Genomic DNA, 14,973 nt, shown 5'->3' with positions numbered 1-14,973 from the left:
GCTTTTTGAATCAAACGAAAATCAAATGAATTCAACAAAACTAATTGAGTCTAATAAAAGTCAAACACTTTCATCAAAGCTTTTAGAATCAAATGAAAGTCAAATACATTTAAACAAAGCTTTTTGAATCAAATGGAAGTTGATTGCATTCCACAATGCTAATTGAGTCAAATGAAAGTCAAACACATTCAACGAAGCTAATTGAGTCAAATGAAAGTCAAACACATTCAAACAAAGCTTTTTAAATCAAATGAAAGTCAAATGCATTCATCAAAGCCAATTTAGTCAAATGAAAGTCAAACACATTCAAATAAAGCTTCTTGATTCTAATAAAAGTCAAATGCATTCAACAAAGCTAATTGTGTCAAATGAAAGTCAAACACTTTCAACAATGCTTTTAGAATCAAATGAAAGTCAAACACATTCAAACAAAGCTTTTTGAATCAAATGAAAGTCAAATGCATTCAACAAAGCTAATTGAGTCAAATGAAAGTCAATCACTTTCAACAAAGCGTTTAGAATCAAATGAAAGTTAAATACATTCAATCAAAGCTTTTTGATTCAAATGAACGTCAATTGCATTCCACAATGCTAATAGAGTCAAATGAAAGTCAAACACATTCAACAAAGCTAATTGAGTCAAAAGAAAGTCAAACACATTCAAACAAAGCTTTTTGAATCAAATGAAAGTAAAATGCATTCAACAAAGATTATTGAGTCAAATGAAAGTCAAACACTTTCAACAAAGCTAATTGAGTCAAAAGAAAGTCAAACACATTCAAACAAAGCTTTTTGAATCAAATGAAAGTCAAATGCATTCAACAAAGCTAATTGAGTCAAATGAAAGTCAAACACATTTAAACAAAGCTTTTTGAATCAAATGAAAATTAAATGAATTCAACAAAGCTAATTGAGTCAAATAAAAGTCAAACACTTTCATCAAAGCTTTTAGAATCAAATGAAAGTCAAATACATTCAAACAAAGCTTTTTGAATCAAATGGAAGTCGATTGCATTCCACAATGCTAATTGAGTCAAATGAAAAACAAACACATTCAACGAAGCTAATTGAGTCAAATGAAAGTCAAACACATTCAAACAAAGCTTTTTGAATCAAATGAAAGTCAAATGCATTCAACAAAGGCAATTGAGTCAAATTATAGTCAAACACATTCAAACAAAGCTTCTTGATTCAAATGAAAATCAAATGAATTCAACAAAGCTAATTGAGTCAAATGAAAGTCAAACACTTTCATCAAACCTTTTAGAATCAAATTAAAGTCAAATATATTCAAACAAAACTTTTTGAATCAAACGAAAGTCAATTGCATTCCACAATGCTAATTGAGTCAAATGAAGGTCAAACACATTCAACGAAGCTAATTGAGTCAAATGAAAGTCAAATACATTCAAACAAAGCTTTTTGAATCAAATGAAAGGCAAATGCATTCAACAAAGCCAATTGAGTCAAATGAAAGTCAAACACATTCAAACAAAGCTTCTTGATTCAAATGAAAGTCAAATGCATTCAACAAAGCTAAATGAGTCAAATGAAAGTCAAACACTTTCAACAAAGCTAATTGAGTTAAAAGAAAGTCAAACACATTCAAACAAATCTTTTTGAATCAAATGAAAGTCAAATGCATTCAACAAAGCTAATTGAGTCAAATGAAAGTCAAACACTTTCAACAAAGCTAATTGAGTCAAATGAAAGTCAAACACATTTAAACAAAGCTTTTTGAATCAAATGAAAAATAAATGAATTCAACAAAGCTAATTGAGTCAAATGAAAGTCAAACACTTTCATCAAAGCTTTTAGAATCAAATTAAAGTCAAATATATTCAAACAAAGCTTTTTGAATGAAATGAAAGTCAATTGCATTCCACAATGCTAATTGAGTCAAATGAAGGTCAAACACATTCAACGAAGCTAATTGAGTCAAATCAAAGTCAAACACATTCAAACAAAGCTTTTTGAATCAAATGAAAGTCAAATGCATTCAACAAAGCCAATTGAGTCAAATTAAAGTCAAACACATTCAAACAAAGCTTCTTGATTCAAATGAATGTCAAATGCATTCAACAAAGCGAATTGAGTCAAACGAAAGTCAAACACTTTCAACAAAGCGTTTATAGTGAAATGAAAGTGAAATACATTCAATCAAAGCTTTTTGAATCAAATGAAAGTCAATTGCATTCCACAATGCTAAAAAAGTCAAATGAAAGTCAAACACATTCAACAAGGCTAATTGAGTCAAAGGAAAGTCAAAAACATTCAAACAAAGCTTTTTGAATCAAATGAAAGTCAAATGCATTCAACAAAGCTAATTGAGTCAAATGAAAGTCAAACACTTTCAACAAAGCTAATTGAGTCAAATGAAAGTCAAACACTTTCAACAAAGCTAATTGAGTCAAATGAAAGTCAAACACATTCAAACAAAGCTTTTTGATTCAAATGAAAGTCAAATGCATTCAACAAAGCTAATTGAGTCAAATGAAAGTCAAACACTTTCAACAAAGCTTTTAGAATCTAATGAAAGTCAAATACATTCAAACAAAGCTTTTTGGATCAAATGAAAATCAAATGAATTCAACAAAGCTAATTGTGTCTAATGAAAGTCAAACACTTTCATCAAAGCTTTTAGAATCAAATGAAAGTCAAATACATTCAAACAAAGCTTTTTGAATCAAATGGAAGTCGATTGCATTCCACAATGCTAATTGAGTCAAATGAAAAACAAACACATTCAACGAAGCTAATTGAGTCAAATGAAAGTCAAACACATTCAAACAAAGCTTTTTGAATCAAATGAAAGTCAAATGCATTCAACAAAGCCAATTGAGTCAAATGAAAGTCAAACACATTCAAATAAAGCTTCTGGATTCAAATGAAAGTCAAATGCATTCAACAAAGCTAATTGTGTCAAATGAAAGTCAAACACTTTCAACAAAGCTTTTAGAATCAAATGAAAGTCAAACACATTCAAACAAAGCTTTTTGAATCAAATGAAAGTCAAATGCATTCAACAAAGCTAATTGAGTCAAATGAAAGTCAAACACTTTCAACAAAGCGTTTAGAGTCAAATGAAAGTCAAATACATTCAATCAAAGCTTTTTGAATCAAATGAAAGTCAATTGCATTCCACAATGCTAATTGAGTCAAATGGAAAGTCAAACACATTCAACAAAGCTAATTGAGTCAAAAGAAAGTCAAACACATTGAATCAAAGCTTTTTGAATCAAATGAAAGTCAAATACATTCAAACAAAGCTTTTTGAATCAAACGAAAATCAAATGAATTCAACAAAACTAATTGAGTCTAATAAAAGTCAAACACTTTCATCAAAGCTTTTAGAATCAAATGAAAGTCAAATACATTTAAACAAAGCTTTTTGAATCAAATGGAAGTTGATTGCATTCCACAATGCTAATTGAGTCAAATGAAAGTCAAACACATTCAACGAAGCTAATTGAGTCAAATGAAAGTCAAACACATTCAAACAAAGCTTTTTAAATCAAATGAAAGTCAAATGCATTCAACAAAGCCAATTTAGTCAAATGAAAGTCAAACACATTCAAATAAAGCTTCTTGATTCTAATAAAAGTCAAATGCATTCAACAAAGCTAATTGTGTCAAATGAAAGTCAAACACTTTCAACAAAGCTTTTAGAATCAAATGAAAGTCAAACACATTCAAACAAAGCTTTTTGAATCAAATGAAAGTCAAATGCATTCAACAAAGCTAATTGAGTCAAATGAAAGTCAATCACTTTCAACAAAGCGTTTAGAATCAAATGAAAGTTAAATACATTCAATCAAAGCTTTTTGATTCAAATGAACGTCAATTGCATTCCACAATGCTAATAGAGTCAAATGAAAGTCAAACACATTCAACAAAGCTAATTGAGTCAAAAGAAAGTCAAACACATTCAAACAAAGCTTTTTGAATCAAATGAAAGTAAAATGCATTCAACAAAGATTATTGAGTCAAATGAAAGTCAAACACTTTCAACAAAGCTAATTGAGTCAAAAGAAAGTCAAACACATTCAAACAAAGCTTTTTGAATCAAATGAAAGTCAAATGCATTCAACAAAGCTAATTGAGTCAAATGAAAGTCAAACACTTTCAACAAAGCTAATTGAGTCAAATGAAAGTCAAACACATTTAAACAAAGCTTTTTGAATCAAATGAAAATTAAATGAATTCAACAAAGCTAATTGAGTCAAATAAAAGTCAAACACTTTCATCAAAGCTTTTAGAATCAAATGAAAGTCAAATACATTCAAACAAAGCTTTTAGAATCAAATGGAAGTCGATTGCATTCCACAATGCTAATTGAGTCAAATGAAAAACAAACACATTCAACGAAGCTAATTGAGTCAAATGAAAGTCAAACACATTCAAACAAAGCTTTTTGAATCAAATGAAAGTCAAATGCATTCAACAAAGCCAATTGAGTCAAATTATAGTCAAACACATTCAAACAAAGCTTCTTGATTCAAATGAAAATCAAATGAATTCAACAAAGCTAATTGAGTCAAATGAAAGTCAAACACTTTCATCAAAGCTTTTAGAATCAAATTAAAGTCAAATATATTCAAACAAAACTTTTTGAATCAAACGAAAGTCAATTGCATTCCACAATGCTAATTGAGTTTAATGAAGGTCAAACACATTCAACGAAGCTAATTGAGTCAAATGAAAGTCAAACACATTCAAACAAAGCTTTTTGAATCAAATGAAAGTCAAATGCATTCAACAAAGCCAATTGAGTCAAATGAAAGTCAAACACATTCAAATAAAGCTTCTGGATTCAAATGAAAGTCAAATGCATTCAACAAAGCTAATTGTGTCAAATGAAAGTCAAACACTTTCAACAAAGCTTTTAGAATCAAATGAAAGTCAAACACATTCAAACAAAGCTTTTTGAATCAAATGAAAGTCAAATGCATTCAACAAAGCTAATTGAGTCAAATGAAAGTCAAACACTTTCAACAAAGCGTTTAGAGTCCTATGAAAGTCAAATACATTCAATCAAAGCTTTTTGAATCAAATGAAAGTCAATTGCATTCCACAATGCTAATTGAGTCAAATGGAAAGTCAAACACATTCAACAAAGCTAATTGAGTCAAAAGAAAGTCAAACACATTGAATCAAAGCTTTTTGAATCAAATGAAAGTCAAATACATTCAAACAAAGCTTTTTGAATCAAACGAAAATCAAATGAATTCAACAAAACTAATTGAGTCTAATAAAAGTCAAACACTTTCATCAAAGCTTTTAGAATCAAATGAAAGTCAAATACATTTAAACAAAGCTTTTTGAATCAAATGGAAGTTGATTGCATTCCACAATGCTAATTGAGTCAAATGAAAGTCAAACACATTCAACGAAGCTAATTGAGTCAAATGAAAGTCAAACACATTCAAACAAAGCTTTTTAAATCAAATGAAAGTCAAATGCATTCAACAAAGCCAATTTAGTCAAATGAAAGTCAAACACATTCAAATAAAGCTTCTTGATTCTAATAAAAGTCAAATGCATTCAACAAAGCTAATTGTGTCAAATGAAAGTCAAACACTTTCAACAAAGCTTTTAGAATCAAATGAAAGTCAAACACATTCAAACAAAGCTTTTTGAATCAAATGAAAGTCAAATGCATTCAACAAAGCTAATTGAGTCAAATGAAAGTCAATCACTTTCAACAAAGCGTTTAGAATCAAATGAAAGTTAAATACATTCAATCAAAGCTTTTTGATTCAAATGAACGTCAATTGCATTCCACAATGCTAATAGAGTCAAATGAAAGTCAAACACATTCAACAAAGCTAATTGAGTCAAAAGAAAGTCAAACACATTCAAACAAAGCTTTTTGAATCAAATGAAAGTAAAATGCATTCAACAAAGATTATTGAGTCAAATGAAAGTCAAACACTTTCAACAAAGCTAATTGAGTCAAAAGAAAGTCAAACACATTCAAACAAAGCTTTTTGAATCAAATGAAAGTCAAATGCATTCAACAAAGCTAATTGAGTCAAATGAAAGTCAAACACTTTCAACAAAGCTAATTGAGTCAAATGAAAGTCAAACACATTTAAACAAAGCTTTTTGAATCAAATGAAAATTAAATGAATTCAACAAAGCTAATTGAGTCAAATAAAAGTCAAACACTTTCATCAAAGCTTTTAGAATCAAATGAAAGTCAAATACATTCAAACAAAGCTTTTAGAATCAAATGGAAGTCGATTGCATTCCACAATGCTAATTGAGTCAAATGAAAAACAAACACATTCAACGAAGCTAATTGAGTCAAATGAAAGTCGAACACATTCAAACAAAGCTTTTTGAATCAAATGAAAGTCAAATGCATTCAACAAAGCCAATTGAGTCAAATTATAGTCAAACACATTCAAACAAAGCTTCTTGATTCAAATGAAAATCAAATGAATTCAACAAAGCTAATTGAGTCAAATGAAAGTCAAACACTTTCATCAAAGCTTTTAGAATCAAATTAAAGTCAAATATATTCAAACAAAACTTTTTGAATCAAACGAAAGTCAATTGCATTCCACAATGCTAATTGAGTTTAATGAAGGTCAAACACATTCAACGAAGCTAATTGAGTCAAATGAAAGTCAAACACATTCAAACAAAGCTTTTTGAATCAAATGAAATTCAAATGCATTCAACAAAGCCAATTGAGTCAAATGAAAGTCAAACACATTCAAATAAAGCTTCTGGATTCAAATGAAAGTCAAATGCATTCAACAAAGCTAATTGTGTCAAATGAAAGTCAAACACTTTCAACAAAGCTTTTAGAATCAAATGAAAGTCAAACACATTCAAACAAAGCTTTTTGAATCAAATGAAAGTCAAATGCATTCAACAAAGCTAATTGAGTCAAATGAAAGTCAAACACTTTCAACAAAGCGTTTAGAGTCAAATGAAAGTCAAATACATTCAATCAAAGCTTTTTGAATCAAATGAAAGTCAATTGCATTCCACAATGCTAATTGAGTCAAATGGAAAGTCAAACACATTCAACAAAGCTAATTGAGTCAAAAGAAAGTCAAACACATTGAATCAAAGCTTTTTGAATCAAATGAAAGTCAAATACATTCAAACAAAGCTTTTTGAATCAAACGAAAATCAAATGAATTCAACAAAACTAATTGAGTCTAATAAAAGTCAAACACTTTCATCAAAGCTTTTAGAATCAAATGAAAGTCAAATACATTTAAACAAAGCTTTTTGAATCAAATGGAAGTTGATTGCATTCCACAATGCTAATTGAGTCAAATGAAAGTCAAACACATTCAACGAAGCTAATTGAGTCAAATGAAAGTCAAACACATTCAAACAAAGCTTTTTAAATCAAATGAAAGTCAAATGCATTCAACAAAGCCAATTTAGTCAAATGAAAGTCAAACACATTCAAATAAAGCTTCTTGATTCTAATAAAAGTCAAATGCATTCAACAAAGCTAATTGTGTCAAATGAAAGTCAAACACTTTCAACAAAGCTTTTAGAATCAAATGAAAGTCAAACACATTCAAACAAAGCTTTTTGAATCAAATGAAAGTCAAATGCATTCAACAAAGCTAATTGAGTCAAATGAAAGTCAATCACTTTCAACAAAGCGTTTAGAATCAAATGAAAGTTAAATACATTCAATCAAAGCTTTTTGATTCAAATGAACGTCAATTGCATTCCACAATGCTAATAGAGTCAAATGAAAGTCAAACACATTCAACAAAGCTAATTGAGTCAAAAGAAAGTCAAACACATTCAAACAAAGCTTTTTGAATCAAATGAAAGTAAAATGCATTCAACAAAGATTATTGAGTCAAATGAAAGTCAAACACTTTCAACAAAGCTAATTGAGTCAAAAGAAAGTCAAACACATTCAAACAAAGCTTTTTGAATCAAATGAAAGTCAAATGCATTCAACAAAGCTAATTGAGTCAAATGAAAGTCAAACACTTTCAACAAAGCTAATTGAGTCAAATGAAAGTCAAACACATTTAAACAAAGCTTTTTGAATCAAATGAAAATTAAATGAATTCAACAAAGCTAATTGAGTCAAATAAAAGTCAAACACTTTCATCAAAGCTTTTAGAATCAAATGAAAGTCAAATACATTCAAACAAAGCTTTTTGAATCAAATGGAAGTCGATTGCATTCCACAATGCTAATTGAGTCAAATGAAAAACAAACACATTCAACGAAGCTAATTGAGTCAAATGAAAGTCAAACACATTCAAACAAAGCTTTTTGAATCAAATGAAAGTCAAATGCATTCAACAAAGCCAATTGAGTCAAATTATAGTCAAACACATTCAAACAAAGCTTCTTGATTCAAATGAAAATCAAATGAATTCAACAAAGCTAATTGAGTCAAATGAAAGTCAAACACTTTCATCAAAGCTTTTAGAATCAAATTAAAGTCAAATATATTCAAACAAAACTTTTTGAATCAAACGAAAGTCAATTGCATTCCACAATGCTAATTGAGTTTAATGAAGGTCAAACACATTCAACGAAGCTAATTGAGTCAAATGAAAGTCAAATACATTCAAACAAAGCTTTTTGAATCAAATGAAAGTCAAATGCATTCAACAAAGCCAATTGAGTCAAATGAAAGTCAAACACATTCAAACAAAGCTTCTTGATTCAAATGAAAGTCAAATGCATTCAACAAAGCTAATTGTGTCAAATGAAAGTCAAACACTTTCAACAAAGCTAATTGAGTTAAAAGAAAGTCAAACACATTCAAACAAATCTTTTTGAATCAAATGAAAGTCAAATGCATTCAACAAAGCTAATTAAGTCAAATGAAAGTCAAACACTTTCAACAAAGCTAATTGAGTCAAATGAAAGTCAAACACATTTAAACAAAGCTTTTTGAATCAAATGAAAAATAAATGAATTCAACAAAGCTAATTGAGTCAAATGAAAGTCAAACACTTTCATCAAAGCTTTTAGAATCAAATTAAAGTCAAATATATTCAAACAAAGCTTTTTGAATGAAATGAAAGTCAATTGCATTCCACAATGCTAATTGAGTCAAATGAAGGTCAAACACATTCAACGAAGCTAATTGAGTCAAATCAAAGTCAAACACATTCAAACAAAGCTTTTTGAATCAAATGAAAGTCAAATGCATTCAACAAAGCCAATTGAGTCAAATTAAAGTCAAACACATTCAAACAAAGCTTCTTGATTCAAATGAATGTCAAATGCATTCAACAAAGCGAATTGAGTCAAACGAAAGTCAAACACTTTCAACAAAGCGTTTATAGTGAAATGAAAGTCAAATACATTCAATCAAAGCTTTTTGAATCAAATGAAAGTCAATTGCATTCCACAATGCTAAAAAAGTCAAATGAAAGTCAAACACATTCAACAAGGCTAATTGAGTCAAAGGAAAGTCAAAAACATTCAAACAAAGCTTTTTGAATCAAATGAAAGTCAAATGCATTCAACAAAGCTAATTGAGTCAAATGAAAGTCAAACACTTTCAACAAAGCTAATTGAGTCAAATGAAAGTCAAACACTTTCAACAAAGCTAATTGAGTCAAATGAAAGTCAAACACATTCAAACAAAGCTTTTTGATTCAAATGAAAGTCAAATGCATTCAACAAAGCTAATTGAGTCAAATGAAAGTCAAACACTTTCAACAAAGCTTTTAGAATCAAATGAAAGTCAAATACATTCAAACAAAGCTTTTTGGATCAAATGAAAATCAAATGAATTCAACAAAGCTAATTGTGTCTAATGAAAGTCAAACACTTTCATCAAAGCTTTTAGAATCAAATGAAAGTCAAATACATTCAAACAAAGCTTTTTGAATCAAATGGAAGTCGATTGCATTCCACAATGCTAATTGAGTCAAATGAAAAACAAACACATTCAACGAAGCTAATTGAGTCAAATGAAAGTCAAACACATTCAAACAAAGCTTTTTGAATCAAATGAAAGTCAAATGCATTCAACAAAGCCAATTAAGTCAAATGAAAGTCAAACACATTCAAATAAAGCTTCTGGATTCAAATGAAAGTCAAATGCATTCAACAAAGCTAATTGTGTCAAATGAAAGTCAAACACTTTCAACAAAGCTTTTAGAATCAAATGAAAGTCAAACACATTCAAACAAAGCTTTTTGAATCAAATGAAAGTCAAATGCATTCAACAAAGCTAATTGAGTCAAATGAAAGTCAAACACTTTCAACAAAGCGTTTAGAGTCAAATGAAAGTCAAATACATTCAATCAAAGCTTTTTGAATCAAATGAAAGTCAATTGCATTCCACAATGCTAATTGAGTCAAATGGAAAGTCAAACACATTCAACAAAGCTAATTGAGTCAAAAGAAAGTCAAACACATTGAATCAAAGCTTTTTGAATCAAATGAAAGTCAAATGCATTCAACAAAGCTAATTGTGTCAAATGAAAGTCAAACACTTTCAACAAAGCTAATTGAGTCAAATGAAAGTCAAACACATTTAAATAAACCTTTTTGAATCAAATCAAAATCAAATGAATTCATCAAAGCTAATTGAGTCAAATGAAAGTCAAACACTTTCATCAAAGCTTTTAGAATCAAATTAAAGTCAAATATATTCAAATAAAGCTTTTTGAATCAAATGAAAGTTAATTGCAATCCTCAATAGTAATTGAGTCAAATGAAGGTCAAACACATTCAACGAAGCTAATTGAGTCAAATGAAAGTCAAACACATTCAAACAAAGCTTTTTGAATCAAATGAAAGTCAAATGCATTCAACAAAGACAATTGAGTCAAATGAAAGTCAAACACATTCAAACAAAGCTTCTTGATTCAAATGAAAGTCAAATGCATTCAACAAAGCTAATAGAGTCAAATGAAAGTCAAACACTTTCAACAAAGCGTTTAGAATCAAATGAAAGTCAAATACACTCAATCAAAGATTTTTGAATCAAATGAAAGTCAATTGCATTCCACAATTCTAATTAAGTCAAATGAAAGTCAAACACATTCAACAAAGCTAATTGAGTCAAAAGAAAGTCAAACACATTCAAACAAAGCTTTTTGAATCAAATGAAAGTCAAATGCATTCAACAAAGCCAATTGAGTCAAATTATAGTCAAACACATTCAAACAAAGCTTCTTGATTCAAATGAAAATCAAATGAATTCAACAAAGCTAATTGAGTCAATTGAAAGTCAAACACATTCAACAAAGCGTTTAGAATCAAATGAAAGTCAAATACATTCAATCAAAGCTTTTTGAATCAAATGAAAGTCAATTGCATTCCACAATGCTAATTAAGTCAAATGAAAGTCAAACACATTCAACAAAGCTAATTGAGTCAAAAGAAAGTCAAACACATTCAAACAAAGCTTTTTGAATCAAATTAAAGTCAAATGCATTCAACAAAGTGTAGGCGTCGTTCGAAGCGCGGCTACGTAAGCATGTGGTGAATATGCTTGGCACTCATAGGAAGTGGGAATTGACGTATACGATTAGGGACACGATTAGGGACAAGGAAAGTAGGGAGCTGCCAACAAGTTTTTAAGGAACTTGTAAACCGTTCACGGATCATTATAAGGCAACCACGAAAAGGGACAACGATAGGCAACAACGATTGACCCGTGAAGGTTACACCCCATTCATAATCCATGAGATTACTAACTCCATATGGTTCGGAACCACGAAAGGAGGATCGGGATGATGGTACGAAGTGAGTCATGGAGTCACATTCGCCCGTATTGGCCTCTACTCGATTCTTATTGAAAAGTATTCCTGTGATCTCAAAGGCATACAAACAAAATATTCAATTTGCTCCAAACTATTATTATGCTAAATTGGTTGAATATTAATGCACACATAATTCTCTAATATTGTGATCACTTCGATTTAACAACAAGATTAAAAAGGAACCTAAACCGGTTGTCCAAATTATCTTATTAGTCGTGATTTTCAATTACATATTCCCTTTAAACATGCAATATGGTGATCATAAATAATAATAGAATAAACATTAATATTGGAAGCAATTCAACAATAATATCGTTAGTCAAATCAAATAATAATCCTAATCATGATATTAGCAATAAGAAATAATAATAAGAGTAATTAAGTGATTAATTACTCACTTTTCGCGTTTCCTTGAATTTGCTACATCATGAATAAACTGTTATTAACTTCAATAAAAATAAATCAAATTGAAATTAAATTAAATAAAAGGTTGAGTTGATTTGGTCCAAACCCTCATTTAATTCTACCTTTCACGCCTTGGTTTAAGTATAGAACTTCGGGTTAAGTATGGACTCCTTAGAGTGCTTAAGGGATGTATTATAAGAGAATAGGGTGGCTAGAATTTAGGCTAGAGCAAGAGAGAGAGGAGAGAATATTTTTGGTGTAGAAGAGAGAATGATTTTTGGTGTAGAAGAGAGGAAGAGAGAATGATTTCGTGATCAAGCTTGTTGATGATTGAAAAAGGGGAGATATGACCTCTATTTATAGGGAAAAAAGAGGGGGTCGAATCAAGAAAAAGATAAGAATTCGAATCGGATAAAACCCTTGCGATAGACAGCAGTTTTTGCGGTTTTTGTTTTTATCATATCTTTTGATCCAAAAATCGAAATAAGATGAATAAGATGTAGTTGGAAAGATCTTGAAGTCTACTTTCTAACCCAATTTGAATCAGATTAAAATATGTTGTATAATAAAAGATATGGCCGAAATAGTGGGACGGTGTCAGTTTTGGATAGAGTTTCGTATTTCTTTTATATCTTTTTCGTTATAGCTCGGAATTAATATTATAATATATCATTGGAAAGATAATTTCAAGAGCTATTCAACCATTTAAGAATCAGAGAAAAACAGTGAGGAACGAAAATAATATCTGTCAATGTTTGAACGTCTTTCAATTCGAATAGAATTAGGACTTTCAAAAATAAAAGTTTTATTCAATTTCAAACTCTTTCATCTTATCTTTTTAAAAAGGATAATTAGGATCTTTTAGAAACTTATAGAAGCTTCTAATTAATCCTAATTGGATTAAGAGTGGAATTAAATCCTTTGGACCCTCCACATAATCATTGGGTCGTAGGTTAGGTGGACTTAGGTTCGGTTTGGATTCAGTTTAGTATTTTAGCCATAACTTATTCGTTATAACTCGGATTTGGGCTTATAATATATCTTTGGAAAGATATTTTAAAGCCCCATCCAACCATTTAACAATTGGAGCCAGATTATGGACCAAAATAAACTGGTCTAAACCTTTTTTTTAAAAAGGACACGAAATGAATTATTTTAATGGACACGAAATGAATTATTTTGGGTTTAAAGGCACGAAAAAGAGGAAAATAAGTTATGATTTGGGATAATGGGCTATGAATTGGATTGGTTTATGAAATGGAAATATGGATTTAAGCACTCCAAGATTAAATACTCAACCCGACCAATAATGGCGGTGAAAGGTTGTTCATCATCGGGTTTGGTTTTGGGGAGACATTTTTAGGTGTCTACAGAAGCCCCCACTTTGACTGAGTTTTTAGAAACATCAGTTTCGAAAACGATAGTCAAAGTAGTCGATTGGGACGGAGAATGATTTAAGACGTTCTGCGATCCTAAATCAGTCTGTATACGCCGATACCTGCAGAAGAACGTTAGTTCCACAGATAAAAGAGTAAAGGGAAAGAATGCATATCTGACACCAGTGTATCGGTGACAAATGAGTTTGGTAGCTTCCTATGCTTGAAGGAATCCACCGGATGATACTTTCCATGCTTGAGGAAAGTCGACAGACGATGTTGGCAGTTTTCTATGCTTGAAGAAACCCACCAGTTGAGATACTTTCCATGCTTGAGGAAAGTCGAGAGATGACAATTTTCCATGCTTGAGGAAAAACTTGTCTGATGATGGAATTGCAAGTCTCTATGTATCGAGAACCTTGCGCCGTGAATCATCTTCGCTTGGGAGATGATCACTAAAATGATGATGGTTCGATTGTCCCCGAACGTGGGCTGTAGAGGGTTCGCTTGTCCCCGAACGTGGGATGTAATTGGTTCGCTTGTCCCCGAACGTGGGCTGTAGATGGTCCGCTTGTCCCCGGACGTGGGCTGTAGATGGTCCGCTTGTCCCCGACGTGGGCTGTGGATGACCCGCTTGTCCCCGGACGTGGGCTGTCAATGGTCCGCTTGTCCCCGGACGTGGGCTGTAGATGGTCCGCTTGTCCCCGGACGTGGGCTGTGGATGGCCCGCTTGTCCCCGGACGTGGGCTGTGTATGGCCCGCTTGTCCCCGGACGTGGGCTGTGGATGGCCCGCTTGTCCCCGGACGTGGGCTGTGGATGGTCCGCTTGTCCCCGGACGTGGGCTGTGGATGGTCCGCTTGTCCCCGAACGTGGGCTGTGGATGGTCCGCTTGTCCCCGGACGTGGGCTGTGGATGGTCCGCTTGTCCCCGAACGTGGGCTGTGGATGGTCCGCTTGTCCCCGGACGTGGGCTGTGGATGGTCCGCTTGTCCCCGAACGTGGGCTGTGGATGGTCCGCTTGTCCCCGGACGTGGGCTGTGGATGGTCCGCTTGTCCCCGAACGTGGGCTGTAGATGGTCCGCTTGTCCCCGGACGTGGGCTATGGATGGTCCGCTTGTCCCCGGACGTGGGCTGTAGTTGAGACCTGCAAAATAAAATTTGCCAAGGGACTCGTATATACTATGATTGACTTGACCAACCGACTTGACCAAGTTTGACTTGAAACGACATGACATGACATGTGTATGACTTGTGAGTGTGTGTGTGTGCATATGTGTGTGTGTGCAGAAACAAGCAAACGAAGATGCAAAAGCAAAACTTTTCCGTCATTTTTGTCATGAGTGGAGGGTACCGACTTTCTCCCGAAAAAGAAAGACATGAAAAATATTTTATTTTCGAACTTCCCTCGATGAGTAAATTTTGAAAAAGTTTTTGAACTTCCCCAAAAGAAAAAG

Source organism: Chenopodium album, chromosome 19, assembly GCF_948465745.1.
Source record: "Chenopodium album chromosome 19, dcCheAlbu1.1, whole genome shotgun sequence".
Taxonomy (NCBI): Eukaryota; Viridiplantae; Streptophyta; class Magnoliopsida; order Caryophyllales; family Amaranthaceae; genus Chenopodium; species Chenopodium album.
Note: the sequence above shows the minus strand (reverse complement) of the source record.